Source organism: Melanotaenia boesemani, chromosome 2, assembly GCF_017639745.1.
Source record: "Melanotaenia boesemani isolate fMelBoe1 chromosome 2, fMelBoe1.pri, whole genome shotgun sequence".
NCBI lineage: Eukaryota > Metazoa > Chordata > Actinopteri > Atheriniformes > Melanotaeniidae > Melanotaenia > Melanotaenia boesemani.
In genome coordinates, this window is record NC_055683.1 from 7,748,356 (window position 1) to 7,768,705 (window position 20,350).

The window sequence follows — 20,350 nt, forward strand, 5'->3', positions numbered from 1 at the left end:
CCAGATGTTTTCAGCTGCCCATGACTGAATCTGCTGCCTGTTTCCCGTCAACAATCTCCTTTGCTGGTTGTCAGTGACTCTGTTTGTAGCTTCAGGTTCAAAACTGTATGGATCCGGTCCTTCACTTCTAAAAATAAAATTATCTTCTTCTTCCTCCATAATCTCACGCCCATTCCGTTCCGTTGTGTTAGCCATAACTGTTGTGTTAGCAATAACGTACATAACAGAGTCCCTTACGTGACGTCACTTCCGGCAAAACAGATTTTTACAGTCATTTGAGCAGTTTTTAATAGTCCATAACCGATTTCTTTATTTTCTTATTCACGGACTTCAACAAAAACTAAATAGATATTAACTATAAAATATGCATAATCCAAACCATTAATCATGCTCTTAACCTGCCAGTTGCTCTTTAAGTTTCAAACTCCTCTCAAGGATTTTGAAACAAAAAAAACACACAAAACAGCCAGCTCATTCCCCACACACAATCCAAAAGGCAGGCCATCACCCAGCCACCACCACACATAGAAAGAGAGGCCAGCTCGTTCCCACCACCAAACTAAGAGGGCATAAGACACACACGAATCCCCCTACACACAACAGAACGTGCAGAAACACAACTGCCTCACAAAATGGAAGGGAAACACAGCCACTACCACGTGAACAAAACACACAAAGCAGCCGTCCCTACACAAATAATGAACAAAACAAACCATCCGGCCACCATAAAACACCAAAAGGCCGATTGCGAGTCCACCTCCACATCTCAGAAAACGGGCACCAAGGACTAATATGCGGCTCCTCCCAGGAGGTGATCGAACGCTGCCAACCTGCAGCCACAAAGGGGAGAGGTGTCTGAACACAAGCAGCTCATTAACGGAGTCCACCACTTTCTTCACCCATTTCACGGGTGTCGACACACACAGAAAGCAGTGTGAAACGGAGGAGACCTGCAGGCACTCTTCCTGCGTCGCACTCCTGACAATCGGAAAGATTCCTTCCACATAATGGGTCGCCCCTAGGCCAGAGCACCCTTTCAAAAAGCTGCAAATCCAACGTTCAGCCAACACCATATTTTCTCCCACACACACTCTCCGTGGAGCCATATCAGCCTCCGGGCGCCAACCTCCAAATCACAGAGATTGAAACTCACCACTCGGCATGAGACCCGCCTGACGGCCTCCACAGGAGGCAGCCGGAAGGAGCCCTATCAAAATAATAGATTCTACCCACGTCCAAATCCGTGACAAAAATGTCTGACTTAGCCACAACGTAATAATAATCCCAGGAATCCTTCTAGGTGATATACAATACCTGAAAGAAGCTCCCGGACGAGCCCCCACTTGTTACGACCCAAAGTAGGGGTATGATTGGGCGTAACAAAAAAGAAAATGTTGGGACAGATGTAAAATTATAATCAGCTCATTTTATTGGCACAGCAGTGAAACGCCGAATAAAACCTGTAAAACAAATAACCAAGTGTTGGGGATAGAGAAACTGCTGAAATAAACACAAAGGAATGAACAAAACCCTGTATAAAACCCACCGAGTGAAACCAAAAGAATGTACAGAACTCGGTGTGAAAACCAAACAAAAGCAGCAGTTCCATAACTTAATGTGACCGTCGTCACAAACAAAATACTAAACTAGCCCAACACCAAACTAAACAAAAGATAACCACTGGCAGAACACAAGGGTATAGCAAAGGTTAAACTAAAACCGAGTGTAAAACAAAAGGTAAGTCCAGACTAAAACGGACTGATCTACCGTCCCCTACTGGGAACACACAAGCAGCCAGGATTTATCCTGCTGCACTCACTCGAACAGTCACACACCAAACAGACTACCACTTAGTGCAGCGGACACCCAGCAAACCATGCTACCAATTTCCTGCCAAACTCGGAGCCGAGGCCACCAGCGCTGGCCAGCCTCGCTCCTACAACCTGAACACACACAGTGAATAAAGTGAGGGGAAGCGGCCTGTGCCATTCCGGCTTCCCCTCCCGACTGAACTCTGCAGCAGCTTTTTCAATGTTTGCTTCTCCTAAGCTGCAGCCTGATTGACTGTTTGTTCAGCCAATCAGAGGGGAGGAGACTGGGGTGTGATGGAATCCAGCCAATCCAGACAGAGTTCTGACTCATGCAATCAGCGGCAGAATGAGCCGCAGCTGCCAGCAAACGGCAGTGGCCGTAACAGTGTCCAGTAGTCTTTGTCCTTACCATGTGTTGGGATTAGTGTTATAAGACCTTGTTTCATGCTTGGCAGTAATTCTTTTTTTTCTATGCATGTGTTACAGCTGCCACTCATTGCCTCCACCTGGGGCTCATCCTGCAGGTAAATGCCTGCCCTCTGTAGCCTGTTTGGAGTCGGCTGGTACTGTCACACCTTCGCCTTCACCCGCCTGATTGGATAACTGCTGGTCCAATCCCTGCTCCTGCTGCCTTCCACCAGGAAGTAAAAGACTGCTGCGACCGCTCAGTCAGTAGCAACTGTTTGCACAGACAGGCTGCCCTTGGCTTGTGAACTTGATTGTGACCGTGTGCTTAGTTGGTGGTTTTGAGAAGGAAGATTAGTATTTGTTTCCAACAGCGTTAAAACTGTTTGGCTTTTGTGTTCTTTGTTTTGCTGACTGACAGTCTTGTTTTTGTTATCTTTGTTTGGTGTTTGGTAATACGTAAAGCCCTTTTGGCTTCTCTTTCAGTTGTATTAGTTAAAGTTGTTAATTAGTTAGGTGTTAAAGTTAGAATGTGCTGGGCTAGGTTAGTTTTGTAATTGTAATTGTATGTAAAGTTTTATATCAGCATAGCTACTGAAACTGCTTCACTCTTCGTTAACTTAGATTAGTAGGCCAGTTTCCATCCTCCCGTTTGGTTATTTCTGGTTTTTGCTTTCAACTGGCTGATTTTGAGTTAGACCATAGCGGTTATTTTCTGTTTTTGCTTTGAGCAGCTTCGCTAACCCCAACACTTTTCATTTACCACCATTTGTTTGTTCTCCATTTCCACTTGTTCTAATAAGATCTGTTAGCTTACGTCATGAACATCTGTCTGCAGTTCTCTTCTTTTGTTACGCCTCTCATACCCCTGAACTGGGTCGTAACAGCATTCCTGTATTGTATGAAATATAAGGAGTCTAACGTCGTTCCAAGAGGATTTATATAAGTCTGCTGTAAGACCGTCACAACCAGGGGATTTGTTGGATGCCAGTTTCATAACAACTGCGTCTATAAAACAATGAGTTACACTTTCCGGTTCAGTTTTACAAAAGGTTTTCAGAGAAGCAGATGGAGGAGCAGGCGGAGGAGCAGGTGGAGGAGCAGACGGAGCAGGCAGAGTAGCAGACAGAGGAGCAGGCGGAGGAGCAGATTAAAAATAAGATGGAGGAGCAGACGGAGGAGTAGATGGAGGAACAGGTGAAGGAGCAGACGGAGGAGCAGGCGGAGGAGCAGATGAAAGATATGTGGAATACACGGAAAGAACACAGTTTACAAAGAGGTATGCTGTTCTGATAGACAGGTTACAATGATACTTGGTGTTTAATTTAGCTACAGTCATTTCCAAGTTTAACATTAAACGTTCAATCTCACGGTATTTTGGGAGAAGGTGCTGGATGCTAATAAGTCCATGCTACAACACGGGCTTAAACCACATTACAACTTCAGTTGTAAAAAGATTAGCAGGAAAAAACTGCATTGTAAGTATAGTTTCATACACTTTATCTTGGTTTTTAAGTTAATTTTCCCTCTAGATTTAGTCATACAAGAGTTGCATTTGAGCAGTGTGAAATGAATATGAAATATAAAACATAAACTGACTGCTAGTGGCTTCACAGTCGACTGTATGTCGAGTCGCCGACGCGATCTCTGCTCAGTCAGTGGAGCTGAACTGATGGTTCATTTGCAGTTTTATGCCAAACTGTCAGAATACCTGCCTTAATATTTTCATGGCTTTCCAGGATGGTTTTCAAACAGCTGAGAGTGATGTTAACAGAAGTTAGCATCGTCTGTGAGCAGCGTTAGTCAGTGTGAAAGCTGACTGCTGTCAGTGAAGTGTGCTTCCATGTCAATTTGCAGACAATGAAGAGAAAGTATGCCGTACCACACATTTCATCATATTTTCTAAGAAAGTAAGCTCAGAACAGAGTCAGTGGACAGCAGAGGGACTGCAGTTACAGCTTCCCAACAGCAGTGAGGAGGAGGATGACCATGCAGCTGAGGGAGGGGCAGCAAGACAGCATGACCGAGACTCAGACTCAGAACATGGCCACATCTCTACAAGGACCAAACATGAACAGGAAACAGATTATTTGCATTGCAGTGAGCTTCAGGGAGCAAGATCAGCCACAGAGAGCACTGAGCTAGAGCTAGGCCAGCCACTCTACCTGCACCTGGACCAACAGGTGAATTTATCTGTCCACAATCAAATAGAAAGTGAGAACAAAGGTAATTTCCTGTCCATTATAGAACTTTTAGCCAAACACGATAATTGTGTGAAAAGGAAAATGACAGGCCCACGAAATGCGACCTACCTTGGTCATGGAATTCAGAATGAAAAAACCGACTGCTTGGCAGAAATGATCCGCATCTCAATAAGAAGTGAGGTTTCCCAAACTGATGCTTTCAGTATTTTATTTGATGAAACTAAAGACATAAGCAAGAATGAACAGATGTCCTCTGTAACTATGTATTACTACAAAGGAAAGGTATGTGAATGTTCCCTAATATTTGAAGCTGCTGAGCGTCTTGATGCAGCAGCACTTTGCACAAAAAATAAAAAAAGTACTGCAAAAGTATGGCCTGGATTACAAAATCCACCTGGTAGGGCAAGCTTATGATGGTGCCTCAGTAATGAGTGGTAAAAACACTGGTGTGCAGACAGCATTAAAGCAGAGGCTCCATTAGCTTTCTACTTTCACTGCAATGCACATTGCTTGAACTTAGTATTAGTAGACACTGTAAAAAGCATCCCTGAAGCCGACCATTTCTTTCCTCTTCTGCATAAACTGTATGCATTTGTCTCAGGTTCATATGTGCACCAAAGGTGGCTAGAGGAACAGAGGGAGATGTTCCCAGGGATAGTCCCAAGAGAGCTGCAAAGGCTGACAGACACATGGTGGGCATGTAGGTATAAGCCTTGCAAGACAGCAGTCAGTAGTCGATTCTGTAGTTTATGTTTAGTTATGCCGAAGTTACTAGTAGACAAGTCAAAACGTTCAGTTGTTGGATCTTTCAACCCACACAATTCCTAACATCACCCCCCGGCATCAGAGCTTCTTCGAAGTGCCTGGTTGGATTTACTTTCTCAGGGAAATGTACCGACATCAGTGGGGAAAGTCCTTTTTGTTTGCAAGAAGCACTTTAAGGATAAGTGCTTATGCAGCCTCCACCAGTATTAAGATGGATTTGTAGAAAGACTGCGTCTGAATGATGGGTCAGTTCCTTCTCTCTATGGAAACGACGGACACAGCAAAGCAGTAAGCTCCAAATAACGCTAAAATTACGTCAAGCTTTTGTAACCGGGTGGTTTTACTCCAGGGTAATTATGGCGGTGTGTTTTCCGACCCTATGCGTGGTTGTGAAGGCATCATGGGCCGTACTTCTGCTTCCGTTTCTCCGCTTAGGCTCATCAGGGAGAGTATAAACAGGTTGTTTGTTGCTAGAGCCAGGTTGTCTGGTTTTATTGTTTGGGCCGTGGATTTTCTCCAAGCTTTGCTGGCGAAGACTGTGCTGCTGGTATTTCTGGAGTGGCGTTGGAGTAAAGCTACGTTGCTCGAGACGGAGATTGCCTTTGCTCCCTACTGTGCTCTCTTTAGTCTACAGTGCTCTTTAGTCTACTGTGCTCTCTTTAGTCTACAGTGCTCTCTTTAGTCTACAGTGCTCTTTAGTCCACAGTGCCCTCTTTAGTCTACAGTGCTCTCTTTAGTCTACAGTGCTCTCTTTAGTCTACAGTGCTCTCTTTAGTCTACAGTGCTCTCTCTAGTCTACAGTGCTCTTTAGTCCACAGTGCTCTCTTTAGTCTACAGTGCTCTTTAGTCTACAGTGCTCTCTTTAGTCTACAGTGCTCTCGTTAGTCTACAGTGCTCTCTTTAGTCTACAGTGCTCTTTAGTCCACAGTGCTCTCTTTAGTCTACAGTGCTCTCTCTAGTCTAGTGCTCTCTCTAGTCTACAGTGCTCTCTTTAGTCTACAGTGCTCTCTTTAGTCCACAGTGCTCTTTAGTCCACAGTGCTCTTTAGTCCACAGTGCTCTCTTTAGTCCACAGTGCTCTCTTTAGTCCACAGTGCTCTTTAGTCTACAGTGCTCTCTTTAGTCTACAGTGCTCTCTTTAGTCTACAGTGCTCTCTTTAGTCCACAGTGCTCTTTAGTCCACAGTGCTCTTTAGTCCACAGTGCTCTCTTTAGTCCACAGTGCTCTCTTTAGTCTACAGTGCTCTCTCTAGTCCAGTGCTCTCTCTAGTCTACAGTGCTCTCTTTAGTCTACAGTGCTCTCTTTAGTCTACAGTGCTCTCTTTAGTCTACAGTGCTCTCTTTAGTCCACAGTGCTCTTTAGTCCACAGTGCTCTCTTTAGTCTACAGTGCTCTCTTTAGTCCACAGTGCTCTTTAGTCCACAGTGCTCTCTTTAGTCTACAGTGCTCTCTTTAGTCTACAGTGCTCTCTTTAGTCTACAGTGCTCTCTTTAGTCCACAGTGCTCTTTAGTCCACAGTGCTCTCTTTAGTCTACAGTGCTCTTTAGTCTACAGTGCTCTCTTTAGTCTATGGTGCTCTTTAGTCTATGGTGCTCTTTAGTCTACAGTGCTCTCTTTAGGCTACAGTGCTCTCTTTAGTTCACAGTGCTCTCTTTAGTCTACAGTGTTCTCTTTAGTCTTCAGTGCTTTCTTTAGTCTTCAGTGCTCTCTTTAGTCTTCAGTGCTCTCTTTAGTCTACAGGGCTCTCTTTAGTCTACAGGGCTCTTTAGTCCACAGTGCTCTCTTTAGTCTACAGTGCTCTCTTTAGTCCACAGTGCTCTTTAGTCCACAGTGCTCTTTAGTCCACAGTGCTCTCTTTAGTCCACAGTGCTCTCTTTAGTCTACAGTGCTCTCTCTAGTCCAGTGCTCTCTCTAGTCTACAGTGCTCTCTTTAGTCTACAGTGCTCTCTTTAGTCTACAGTGCTCTCTTTAGTCCACAGTGCTCTTTAGTCCACAGTGCTCTCTTTAGTCTACAGTGCTCTCTTTAGTCCACAGTGCTCTTTAGTCCACAGTGCTCTCTTTAGTCTACAGTGCTCTCTTTAGTCTACAGTGCTCTCTTTAGTCTACAGTGCTCTCTTTAGTCCACAGTGCTCTTTAGTCCACAGTGCTCTCTTTAGTCTACAGTGCTCTTTAGTCTACAGTGCTCTCTTTAGTCTATGGTGCTCTTTAGTCTATGGTGCTCTTTAGTCTACAGTGCTCTCTTTAGGCTACAGTGCTCTCTTTAGTTCACAGTGCTCTCTTTAGTCTACAGTGTTCTCTTTAGTCTTCAGTGCTTTCTTTAGTCTTCAGTGCTCTCTTTAGTCTTCAGTGCTCTCTTTAGTCTACAGGGCTCTCTTTAGTCTACAGGGCTCTTTAGTCCACAGTGCTCTCTTTAGTCTACAGTGCTCTCTTTAGTCTACAGTGCTCTCTTTAGTCTACAGTGCTCTCTTTAGTCTTCAGTGCTTTCTTTCGTCTTCAGTGCTCTCTTTAGTCTACAGTGCTCTCTTTAGTCTTCAGTGCTCTCTTTAGTCTACAGTGCTCTCTTTAGTCTACAGTGCTCTCTTTAGTTCACAGTGCTCTCTTTATTCTACAGTGCTCTCTTTAGTCTACAGGGCTCTCTTTAGTCTACAGGGCTCTCTTTAGTCCACAGTGCTCTCTTTAGTCTATGGTGCTCTTTAGTCCACAGTGCTCTCTTTAGGCTACAGTGCTCTCTTTAGTCCACAATGCTCTCTTTAGTCTACAGTGCTCTCTTTAGTCTACAGTGCTCTCTTTAGTCTTCAGTGCTCTCTTTAGTCTATGGTGCTTCCAGTAGTTGATTTTGCGCACCTTAGTTTTGACTGTTCCATTAGCCTATGTCCTAACAGAGGGTCCACTCCCCTTTTGGTTAGTTAATAGTCTGCAAAACATGTTTTTCTTTTAAGGGTTTGGTAATTTGGGGATTTATGTTGTTTGGTTTGGTTTTTGGTTTTGGTTGCAGTGGATTTTGTGTTAACACCCAGATTACTCAACATGTTTTATTGTGTTGTGCTTTATACATTGTTTAATAAAAAGAGATTTTTTTTTTTCACTGTCTTGTTTCTATAAATTAATAGCCAGATCCGAACTGCGTACTCCTTAGTAGGGAGCCCTAGACCATTCTTTGGGAATTGGGTTGGTCTACCAGTGGGCTCCTGTGGTCCCGCCCTCAGTCACGATCCGGGCCACATCTCCCCGTGTTACACTTTTTTTCAGACATGAATTTTGTGTGTTGATATGATGTACCGGCCATTGTTTTGATAGTATTAGCATTTTGTGTTCTGCTAGTGCTGTGTGCTAACGTTTAGCTTCCTACATGAGGATATAACTGTACTGTGTGCTTTGAATAAAATAATTTGGCTTGTTTTTGTCATTATGTGTGGGGGAACATATGATTCAAATGCATTCAATGACATTCTTGACGCTCGCGTTAGCTAACTCCTTAACAATGTCGAGGCCTTGTTTATCTTATTCATATTGTGGTAGTGTGGAAAAAGTAGTGTTGGGGGTGGGGGAACAACAGCTGGTATGAAAAATACATGGAAGTGTATGGGGAACTTATCAGTGAGGGATGAACAGAAAGGGAGAGAGGAGGACTTGAACATGTAAGGCTGGACGGACACGTTTTCCATTGTTGACATCTCTAGTAAACTTGCCAATAAAAAAGTTTCTCTGCTGGTAGATAATCGTAGCTCTGCTATCAAACTGCATGGCCGAATGGGGTTGTGTGGAACTCTCTGAGACCTAGAGGGAGGCGGGGATGAAATGCCTCATTCACATTTAAAGAGACCAAAACACGCCTCAGAACAGGGGTTAACAAGGGGTGTGTGGAGCTAGAACAACCAGGATTTCAGACCAAAGCATTTCGGATCTGCTTTATATAGACCATAAATTAATGATTTACATGTGAAAAGGAAGGATTTAAAAGCATGATATGTCCACTTTAAGACAAGGAGGACCAGTGTGCCAGTCTAAAATTTTCACTGGCCCCACCTGGCCACCCCTATGAAAAGTTTCTGGTAGCACCACTGAATACAGCAAAAACAGGCAAACTTCAGGCATATAAAAAATACTGATTAATCATGATTAATTTGTAAGTTGTGATTAATCTGAAATTGAAAAATCATTTCACAGCCCTAATATACCATATATATATATATATATATATATATATAAATAATGCAGTTTAATTTTTTGCTTTTGTTCTCTTGCCATTTCAGGGCTTTTGATTTTTAAAATGAGGAAATTATTTTTAGTCTTTCCCCTGTAAAAAATGTTTTCCCTTAAAAACTAAATAAAGAGCCATAAGAAATAAATGCAACAGATTTGAACCGACTTTCTTAAATTGAATGATTATTGTTGTTTTGTAGGCAATAACTAATAGGCTCTGTTAGTTCCAGGTTCAATGTTTGCAATAAGTTCATTTTAAAAAAGTTTTAATAAACACTGAACCAGTCCGGCCCTCAAATTGTTTTATTTTTTTATTTTGGCCTGCGTTGTGTGTTTTTGAGTTTGAGTGGTGGTGGTCGGGGTATGAACACTACTCTGCTGACTCTTCTGTTTACAAGATGCTCAGTGGGATAAATATAAATATATTATTATATAAAATTTTCACTGGGCCCATCTGGTCACCCCTTTGAAAAGTTGCTGGGGTGCCACTGATGAGACTGAAGATGGGTTTAGGTTTAACTGTCATGTGACTGTTGCATGTTCTACTAGTTTAGCAGCAACCTGTGAACACATGGACTATGAAGAAAAAAGTTGTGTGTAAGAGACCTAAATCAGAGACACACAAACATCTGATATTCATACAAACAGCTTCCACAAGTTTGTTACTCATGAATAAAAACTCTTTAAACTTTTAGTTTGATGAATCCTGACCTGAGAGTTTCCAGTTTGCAGTCTGGACTCTTCAGTCCATCACACAGCTTCTTCAGTCCTGAGTCCTGCAGGTCATTATTACTCAGGTCCAGTTCTGTCAGACTGGAGGACTGGGAGCTGAGGACTGAGGACAGAGGTCCACAGCTTGTCTCTGAGAGACCACACGCACTCAGCCTGGAGAGAAAGTTACAGAGAAAATGTAAGATGTGAAAAGACTGAATCAGCACTCATGTTGAACGTCGACTCAAAGAACACCTGTAGAGAAAATCAGGTGTAACTCCACAGTGTTTTACCTGTTTCATAGTGTTCTTACTGTTTGTTGACTGTTTCATTTTACACATGTTTAAATGGTAAAAGAGGTGTTGGTAAAATAATTTCAGTTCAGAAGGACCAACCTGTGACCTCAGAGATGAGTATTAGTAGGGGTGGGCGATTAATCGAATTTTAATCGCAATTACGATCTGGGTTTTCAACGATCATAAAAATGAAAGGATCTGATTATTTTTTGTCCTTCACGGTTTCCTCTTGTGCTGTTTTCAGTTGCAAATCGAGCGCAGCTTGCATTGCAGCGCTCTGCTGCAGACTCCTCCCACAGCCCCGACTGCTTTAGTTTTATTCAGCGCGAGTTGCAAACACCTCGCCAGTTATGGGCTGGACACACGGGAGGCGACGTCGCTCCTTCTCCATCATTTTCTATGTGAACTTGCGCGATGAAGTGAAAATCGCTGCCCTCCTCCAGCCAAGCGACAGGCAACAGTCGTGCATGTAAAATGTTAAGCTCGTGCATGCAGACGTGCACACGGGGGCTTGCGATGCGACACAAGAAAATAGAAAAATGTTCTATTTTTGTAAGTCGCGACTAAATAATCCACCAGCTCCCAGAGTCACAGAGAGAAAAACGTTATAAACAAACAGAATTTTTTTCTCATTTAACACAGCAAACAATCCGGGATGTAAGAAACTCATCAACACTTTGGACAAACGGCATCACTGCCATCTCACCACGTTAGTGGACTGTCTCTTTCTTCCCTGTATGATGAGTCTAGTGAGGGTGTTGTGAAAGACGTGGTGACAGTCCAATGTTTCGCCACCACTGGCGGAACTGTGGTGAAGCAGTATAGAAATGTCTCGCTACCTTTTATTGATGCGGATTTCAAGGTGAAAACGAAATGAACCCCCCCCCCCCCCCCCCCCAACTCTCTCTTTCTCTAACCGTGTTAAATAATCGAGATCTCAATTTCAATCAAAATAATCTTGATAATCATTTTTCCCATAATCGAGCAGCCCTTAGTATTAGACACTGATTTATATATGTGCAGCCTCCAGTCAGAACAGATGAGGTATACAGCACCAGTCCAACACACTTCTTCTTATGCCACGCTTTATTGTTGCTGAGTCACATTCTACATATGGGACTGTGGGAGGAAGCCGGAGAAAACCCACACAGAGTTGGAGAACATGCAAACTCCACACAGGTTCCCCCCAGAACTTGTTAATAAATAAGAATTATAAAAATAAGAAAAATGACGTTTGTACACTAATGAATTATATCGGATTTTATTGAGTGTGTTTGTGGTCTCCTGGGAGCAGTACTGACTTCCAGTCTAACTGCTGCAGGATGATGCAGGCATCCTTTCTAGATAGAAATGACTTCCCAAAGTCATCTCCATCCTTTTAATGGAAAACTGACAAAGCAGTATTAAGAGCATAATCATCTCAATTTCCACCTACAAAAATAAATAAAGAAAAACAACAAGAAACTTAACTGGAACAGAAATTAAAACAACTAGAAACCATCATCGCTTCTAACCCAACTGAAGAGACAGCATTGTGCAAAGCAATAATGTCATTTTGAGACCATTTTCAACTAACATAATGACAATGCCATAATAATGCAAATACACCCTTTCAAAGATCAATAAACTTTAATTTCTAAAGAACATTTTACACTGGAACTGGAAGAAAATTTAAATAAAACAAAAACTATTTTTCATCAACAATAAATGAAAACCAAACACAACCAAAAACAATAAGTATGATAGAAAACAAAGTCTCTGTTCTGTAAACAAAACTGCCCTTCAAAAAATATATAAAAAATATTAAACATGGAGCTCAGACAGGGAAACCAGTAAAACTGCCAATTGGTACCATTGTATTAAAAAAAATTGAAAAAAGTAGACTGCCCATCGTTGCTGTTTGTGGAGCTGAAATATCTCCCTCATCACTGCGTGTCAGAATGATCTACGAGCAGTGGGTTAACCGCTGCTGCGACGCTGCGCTTTTTCACATACCAAAAGTAATGCTCTTGATGTGTATTTTCAGCGTGAGAAATCGGAGGATGAGCGTGAGAGCGTGAGAGGCCACTCAAACGCGCGAGTCTCACGGCCGATGCGTGATGGTTGGCAGCCCTGTAAAACAGACGCGGCGTACCACCTCGTACAGGTCTCTCCTGCAACATGCTGCTGTCGAGTGTGACAGGAGAGAGATCACTACGCAAGAAACCAGAGGTTCAGTCCAGATGCTCCATAGTGAAACTGTTGTCATACATGGTCTATGATAAAGTGAGATAGGAAAAAAAGCTAATGAAAATGATCGCAGCCAGCTAACTTGTGCTCATTTTTTCTTACCGTGCAATTAACTGACTTGTTGCTTATTGACAGGCGTAATTACATCCATGCCATATGGCACTGCACACCAGTTCAACAATTCTGGAAAGAAATCCCAGAATCTCTTTCTCACGTCATGAACTGTCGCATCTCTCTGGACCTCTCACTCTGCCAACTAAGCCCAGTTTCCACCAGTGGGTACGGGTTGGGACACATTTTTCCACATAAGAATACTGGGAAGGGTATCTAACAATCTAACAATCTAACCAACCTGACTAGAAATGTTGGCACTTGACACAGAAATCTTTTAAAATTTGGCCCCAAACAACAAACAGAACAAAGCCCAATAAGTCCATCAAAAAAGTCAAACATCCAAATTAGTCCATGTCCTCAGTCTGTCCGTGTGTGTTAGTCTTTCAATGTGTGATTGTGAAAGTGTTCATGTAACTGTTCATCTACCCGGGTAGTGTGATCTGGTTTCTTATCTGTATGATGCAATAGACGTGCTTTCTCCAGGTGTACGATGACGTCATCAACATCACACCCTCCACACATGTAAGCCGGCGTCCTGCTGCTGAGGCAAGATGGCGGCGTGACAGGGTGGTTTTTATCGATCTTTCAGCACCCAACTATTAATGTTGTTTTAATGCAGCAGATATACTTTTCCTGTGGAAAGTGACAAAGCAGTTGTTTGGTTTTCTATTTTGGTGTAATATCTGAACCAGTACCGAGCAAAATGCCTCAGTCTGTAGAAGAAACACGTCCTGCAAAGAGGCAGGAAGCTCCACTTGTTTGCTAAAGAGTAGGGCTGGGCAATTAATCGAATTTTAATCGTAATTACGATCTGGGTTTTCAACGATTATAAAAATGAAATGGTCCGATTATTTTTTGTCCATCAATTTGTGCTGTTTTCAAATCGAGCGCAGCTGTCATTGCAGAGCTTTGCTGCAGACTCCTCCCACAGCCCCGACCGCTTTAGTTTTATTCAGAACGAGTTGCAGACACCTGGACACACGGGAGGCGGCGTCGCTCCTTCTCCATCATTTTCTATGTGAACTTGCGCGAGGCAGTGAAAATCGCTGCCCTCCTCCAGCCAAGCGACAGTCGTGCATGTAAAATGTTGCGTTCGTGCACGCTGACGTGCACACGGGGGCTTGCGACACAACACAAAAAATAGAAAAATGTTCAATTTTTGTGAGTCGCAACTAAATAATCCACCAGCTCCCAGAGTCACAGAGAGACAAACGTTATAAACAAACAGAACTTTTTTCTCAATTAACACAGTGAACAATCCGGGATTTAAGAAACTCATCAACACGTTGGACAAACGGTATCTCTGCCATCTCAACACCATTTTAGTGGACTGTCTCTTTCTTCCCTGTATGATGAGTGTAGTGAGGGTGTTGTGAAAGACGTGGTGACAGTCCGATGTTTTGCCACCGCTACGGACCTGTGGTAAAGCTGCACCAGAGCCGTATAGAAATGTCGCGCTACATTTTATTGACGCAGATTTCAACGTGAAAACGAAATGTCTCCAGACTATTTTTTTCCAGATCACACCAGGCGGAACATAGCTGCTGGTCTGAGACAAACAATAGCTATGGGGACCTGGTGGAAAGAAACTAGTCTTGGCTAACTTGATAAACACCAGGAGTGATGCATTGGAGAAAATGGTGGACACCATCTGCTCTGAATCTAAACTCATAAATAAAAAGGTTGCTCACACTGAAAAACATGTGGAAAAAAGTGAGGAATCTGCTTTGAAATCCATGGCTCGTGGCAGACCTGGAAAGCTATGGTCGTTGGTGGAATTTGAGGCTATACGGCGCTCTGGAGACGGAAAAGGAAAATGTGTGTGAGGAGGTGGTTTGTATCTGCCAAAAAAACTTTCCATCCAGTAAAGAAAAGTTGTCTGATGACACTGATTTTACCCATCAGATGGTTAGAACCCGCCAGGATGACTCGAGGTCTCATGGCATTATCAGGTTCATCTCCCGACGTCTGAAGGAGGACTTCTGGAAAGCTGCTAAGAATAGCGGCTTTCTCCAATCTAAAGGCCTACGCTTCTCCCAGGACTTAACAAAGGAGGAAAGGGATAACCGACAGAAGCTGTGGCCAAAGATTAAGAAAGCTAGTGAAGAGGGAAAGGCTGCATACTTCGTGGGAGGTGGTGGTTTTATCAATGATTCAGAGATTCACCCATAATTACATCTATGAGATGGGTCCCTGTGTTCGGTCCCCTCTGCTCTCAGGTATTTTTTGAGATTTGATTCTGAACATCTGAGTCTGTTCTTTTTTGATCCACATAAAAGGCGCATTCCGACAGCGAAGTTCTAAGAACACAGTTCTAATAACTCTCCTAGTTCTAAGAACGGCTCTTCTCCAGGGCCAGCTAAAAACAAAACAACACGGCAAGCTAAAATGGAGAACGAAGAGATCGTAGTGTTGATGCTCTGCTTGATGGAGATGTTACTGATGGACAATACAACCAGGCGTCTCACGTCGAGGCTGGAAGGCTCCTGAAAGCCAGAAGATGAAGAATCCAGCGGCAGGAGATACGCCGCAGACAAAGGAGACGACGTGTAAGTTTAACTTATTAAACATGCGCCGATTGTATACGTGTCTTATGAGTAAACGTTTCAGACGGTTTTCTACTGTCTGTGTTGAGCAGATTACAATAAGTAAATATTTCAGACGGCGGGTTTATTGTAACTCATGTTCTGCGTTTCAGACGTTGCTGCAGCTCATTGAACTCCTCACCGTCCGGCTGGTCCGGAGCAAAGCTGATAACTAGTGGGAAAAGGTTGTTCTCAATTTTATCGATGAGCAGTAGATAGAGCATTTCTGTATGTCCAAGGAGACATTTCAATACATCTGTGGCCGCCTGAAGCTGCACTGGAGAGGATGGACACAACCACCTGCTGCAGATACTGAAGGAGATGGAGAACAGCCTGGATGCTTTACCTCCTGCCTTCCAGCTTATCACTACACACCTCTTCATAATAAGCATCATGTTCTGGAAGTTCGACAGACAGAACATACATTTATACATGATGTACACATTTAAAGAGAAAATGTTCCATAGAAAATGCATCATTGCATTTTTTTTTTCATATTTTTTTGTGTTATGTGTAAAATAAAGATCTCATCATCTGCTATTAAGCTTTGTGTGTTTTATGGAATCATCAGTAGAAAGGTGGAGGAGAAATCCGTCACTGAAGGGTTGGTTGTGACTGAGTTATGGTTTAGAATTATGAGGACGTAGTCACACAGATTTAGCGTATATGAAGGTAAAAATATAAAAAGGGTGGTGAAATGTTTACAGGTGTGTAATTTGTGTCAGATCTTGGTTAAACATGACAAACTTCGTTCTGTGATATGGAGCATATTATAAAGTTGATAAACTAATGTAATTTACATCCAAGGATAAGACTTAAAATGTAGCGGCCAAAGATGGATTATTTAATATTTCATAGCTGTGATAAGTTAATAACTACTCAATATTTTTATTAGCTAATACTTCATAGATGTGGCCAAAGCACATCTAACAGACACAAACAGAATACTTCAGACTCTTACTAAGTCATTTATTTTTTTTTATAGTGAATACAGCAGAGCAAAAATAACGTATACATGTGTGTGTATGCTCTGCATATCATACTGGCTTTTCCTGCCGCACGCAGGAGTCATTTGCTGCGGCGTTGACGGAGTAAACATGTCGGTGGTACAAGCTGTCCAATTTACTGTTTGTTCGGTTCGTCCCACTCCGGTTGTCGTGGTCCTTAATTTATTTGTAGTCTTGTGTGAGTTTTCTACGTGCGCTGCTTCGCATTATCCTGCGTTCTCTGACTGAGAGCTGATCGTCAGGAATATTTTTATATTTTGCTGCGAACCTTCAAAACCTCTCTGAAAATCCTCTGTGGCGTAGACGGTCAGAAGAGCTTCGACCTCCTCGTCGGTCCATTTATCGTTGTTTTTGTCCGTATGTGCAACCGTGTTTTTTAAATGTGGTGGGGACACAAAATGCGGAAATCTGGCAAAGGGCGTAGCTACCAGTCACGAAACACCTACGTCATGAGGGTTCCTATAGAACCTCGTTCAGACCCTGCCTCGGAGCAGGAGCTAAAATGGTTATAGGAACTGAGGGCTTTGGTCCCTAGTTCCTATATGTCGGAATGAGCGAAAAAACAGCCTGGTTCCTGAAAAGGTTATAGGAACTGCAAAAGGTTCCTACAGTCGGAAAGAGCCTATTATAAGAAGAAAAAAAGTTTATTTAGTTCCTCTTAGTGTTAAATAATTATATCAGGGTAACTTTACTGCTGCTGTTCTCGATGTTGCACTACTCGTTAAACTTTAAAGGTTTTATAAAACAAAACTTGGTACAGCTGGAACAGAGCGCTCATCCGGGGAAACTACTTTAAAAAACAGATTCTGTGGGGAGGCATTATTCACTGAAAATAACCTATTAGGCCACTTTATGTGTCAAACGATCCAATCTAATGAATAAATAATTAATGTCTACGGGTACAACACGGAGAAAGAAAATGGCGGTCTGTTTCTGTCCCTAGGGAAAACTTTGTTAAATTGTTTAGATAAATTTACAAATGCAACCCTGTTGTTAGGAGGTGATCTCAATGTTGGACCAGACAGTTCTTTCGACAAATAGCCTCCTCGTGCACCAAACAGAAGCAACACCAGCTTAACATTTATAGAGAGGTTCAACCTTCATGATATCTGGACAGGGCTCCAGACTGACTTTTCTTATGAGGAGCACAGTGGCCCCTAACTTAAATTTTTAAGAGTGGAAACAGAAAATTTCGGGGTGCACACTAAAGTTGACTTGCAAAGCAAACATTCACATTTCCTCTCATTTTCACTGTATTAGTGATAAATACTTGAACAACAAATTCAGAAATTACAATGTTTACAATTCACATTTTTCGTGCAGCAGTTGACATAAAAACCATCTTACACGAATACAAAACTAGTAGACATAGAACTTGTGACTATACTCCCTCCTCTCCCTTTAAAAGACACCCCTTTTGGGGGGATAACGTGCCTGTGTAGGCCAGCCTTTGTAATTTGGTCTCCTTGTACGCTGAGCTTGCCTCCTTGGCATCAAAGTCATCAGTGCCTGGTCCCTCCATACTTATTCTAATTAGGCCCCCAACTTTGTCCCCATCATCCCCCATAGGGCACGGTATGACTGCTCCATGTAGTTCCTGGAAATAAACAACTTCAGGGACTGATGCTCCTCTCCAGCCACTGTTCCAACTCCTCAGGAAGAACAGTAGCTATTGGCTGTCCTAAATGTCACTAGAAGTCGCTAATTAGCCTAATCAGCCTAGTACATATACAGTAGTTGTAATGGATGCTGCCATAAAGAGAGATGTCGTGGGAAAGAAAAAAATTAATAAAAAAAAAACCAACCTAAAAATATTTAGAACATAAAATAACAAAATAAAACTGACAATGTTTTCTTTATTTTTTAGTTCAGTTGTTTCTAAGTTTATTTTGTTTGTTAATTAGGAGTCTGGAACATGTCACAACACTTAACTTTTTAAATATTTTTGTCCACACTCTTCATTAATAGACATTACTGTGACGGTAAGCCAGCGCAGGATCCTTCAGCAGCAGTTTTGTACGTTTCATTTTCAGCCTGGCCATGAAACAGAGGTGAACGTCTGCTCTGAATACAGCTGCTGCTGCTGCGAGAAGACCAAGCCTCGTATGAGAGGGTCTGCACAGCACCGCTCCTCATTGAGAAGATAAACTACCTTCATTCACCTCAGTCTCCAAAAGTCTCCAATAATACCAGAAAAAAGTCGCTAGAGGGTCTGAAAACTCGCTAAATACAGCCACATAGTCGCTAAGTTGGCAACAATGAGGAATAATAAATTCCCCAATAACCCGCCTATTTTCACACATAAGCCAATCACAGTGGTCGTTCGTCCCCGCTCACACACACATTGGCTGTCGTCTTCTTCGTTGGTGTTCGTCTCCTTTTCTCGTATTGAAGTTAGTTTGAGTTGGCAAACCAGCAGCTGATTTGTTATTACTGTGAAATACTGGGCTGAAGAGGGGAGCAGAAGTTTGTTAGCGACTAAATAAATTCAGTTATAACTCCTACAAGAAAAAGACCGGTTAATGTACCAGTCACCATTGTAGAGTAGATGAAAAATTCACTCTCACTGTCTCACATTTTAGTCGCAAAATGCCACCATTTAGTCGCAGTCTGGAGCCCTGATGTATGTATATAATATATATATATAAACACATATATTTATATATATATACACACACATTATGTAATATATATATATATATATATATATATATATATTTATTAGGGCTGCAACTAATGACTATTCTGATGGTCGATTAGCCACCGACTATTAGAATGACTAGTCGACCAATCGGATTATGTATCTCATGATTATTATAAATGGATCTTATTTCACTTTCAGCTTTGAAATCTTGCATGAGGCTGTTAAGGATGTCCGACGTTCCTCCTCTTTAAATGTTTGAGCATTGCAGTCGTACTTCCGTGGTACACAAGGTCCGCTTTACAAATCTCACATGTATTTAATTTATTTTGTAAGTTTAACGTGAAGTTATCCCAGACTTTTAACGTTCTCCGCCACCGTTTTCCTCCCTGATCTGCCACCATATTTTTCCCCTGGCGGACTTTATTGTGCATGTGCAACTCTCAGCAGAGATAGGATTAGAAGACGATGTCTCACTCTGTAGTTTGTTTTTTTTTGTTTTTTTTGCCGACAATAGTCGACGGCTAAATTTGTTGTCGACTATTTTATTGTCGACAATGTCGATTAATCGTTGCAGCCCTAATATATATATATATATATATATATATATATATATATATATATATATATATACACACACGCACACATATATATTCTGACGTTTCTCTTCGTCCAAACACATGCAGATGGCAGAACAATGTGATTTTTGGACAGGAAACTGCTCCCAAAAGACAATGAGAAACTTGTACGTGATTAATATGACTGTAGAGATTTGTGGTGTTGCCTTGCGGTGCTGCAACCAGGGCAAAACACTCTTAAAATACTTCCACACCACTGCTGAATGTGAGCATTTTGGGTACAAGTTCAGTTCGGGTGAGGGGGGGACTCTCGCCACTGCCGCTTGGGTTTTCGTCGCTATGCACTTAAACCTCCTTCCCACCAACTTCCCTCCGCTTTCACTCTCGCTCACTCTTTCCAAAAGGCGGCTTCCTCCACTGAATCACGTGTTGTAACGGCGCTTTACCATTGGTTGAGGGAGGAGGCAACGGCAGTGCTGCGTTTGGGGGCGCTGGAAAAAATCCAGGAGGAAATTAGGAGGGTTGGTTAGTGATGCAGCTCATGATATAAAATGCTGTAGAATCTCTGTGTGTGGAAATTAGACCACATGTACGTGTGAATCGAGATCTCGACTTTTTAAATGATTTATTGTGCAGCCCTACTGTGGACATTTGCCCCACTCACCGTACAGACCACAAAGCCACAGTTATAAAGATGAACCTCTCCACCTCTAAGCCATGTACTACTCATTCAGCCTTCTGCTATATATTCTGCTATATATATATATATATATATATATATATATATATATATATATATTCTC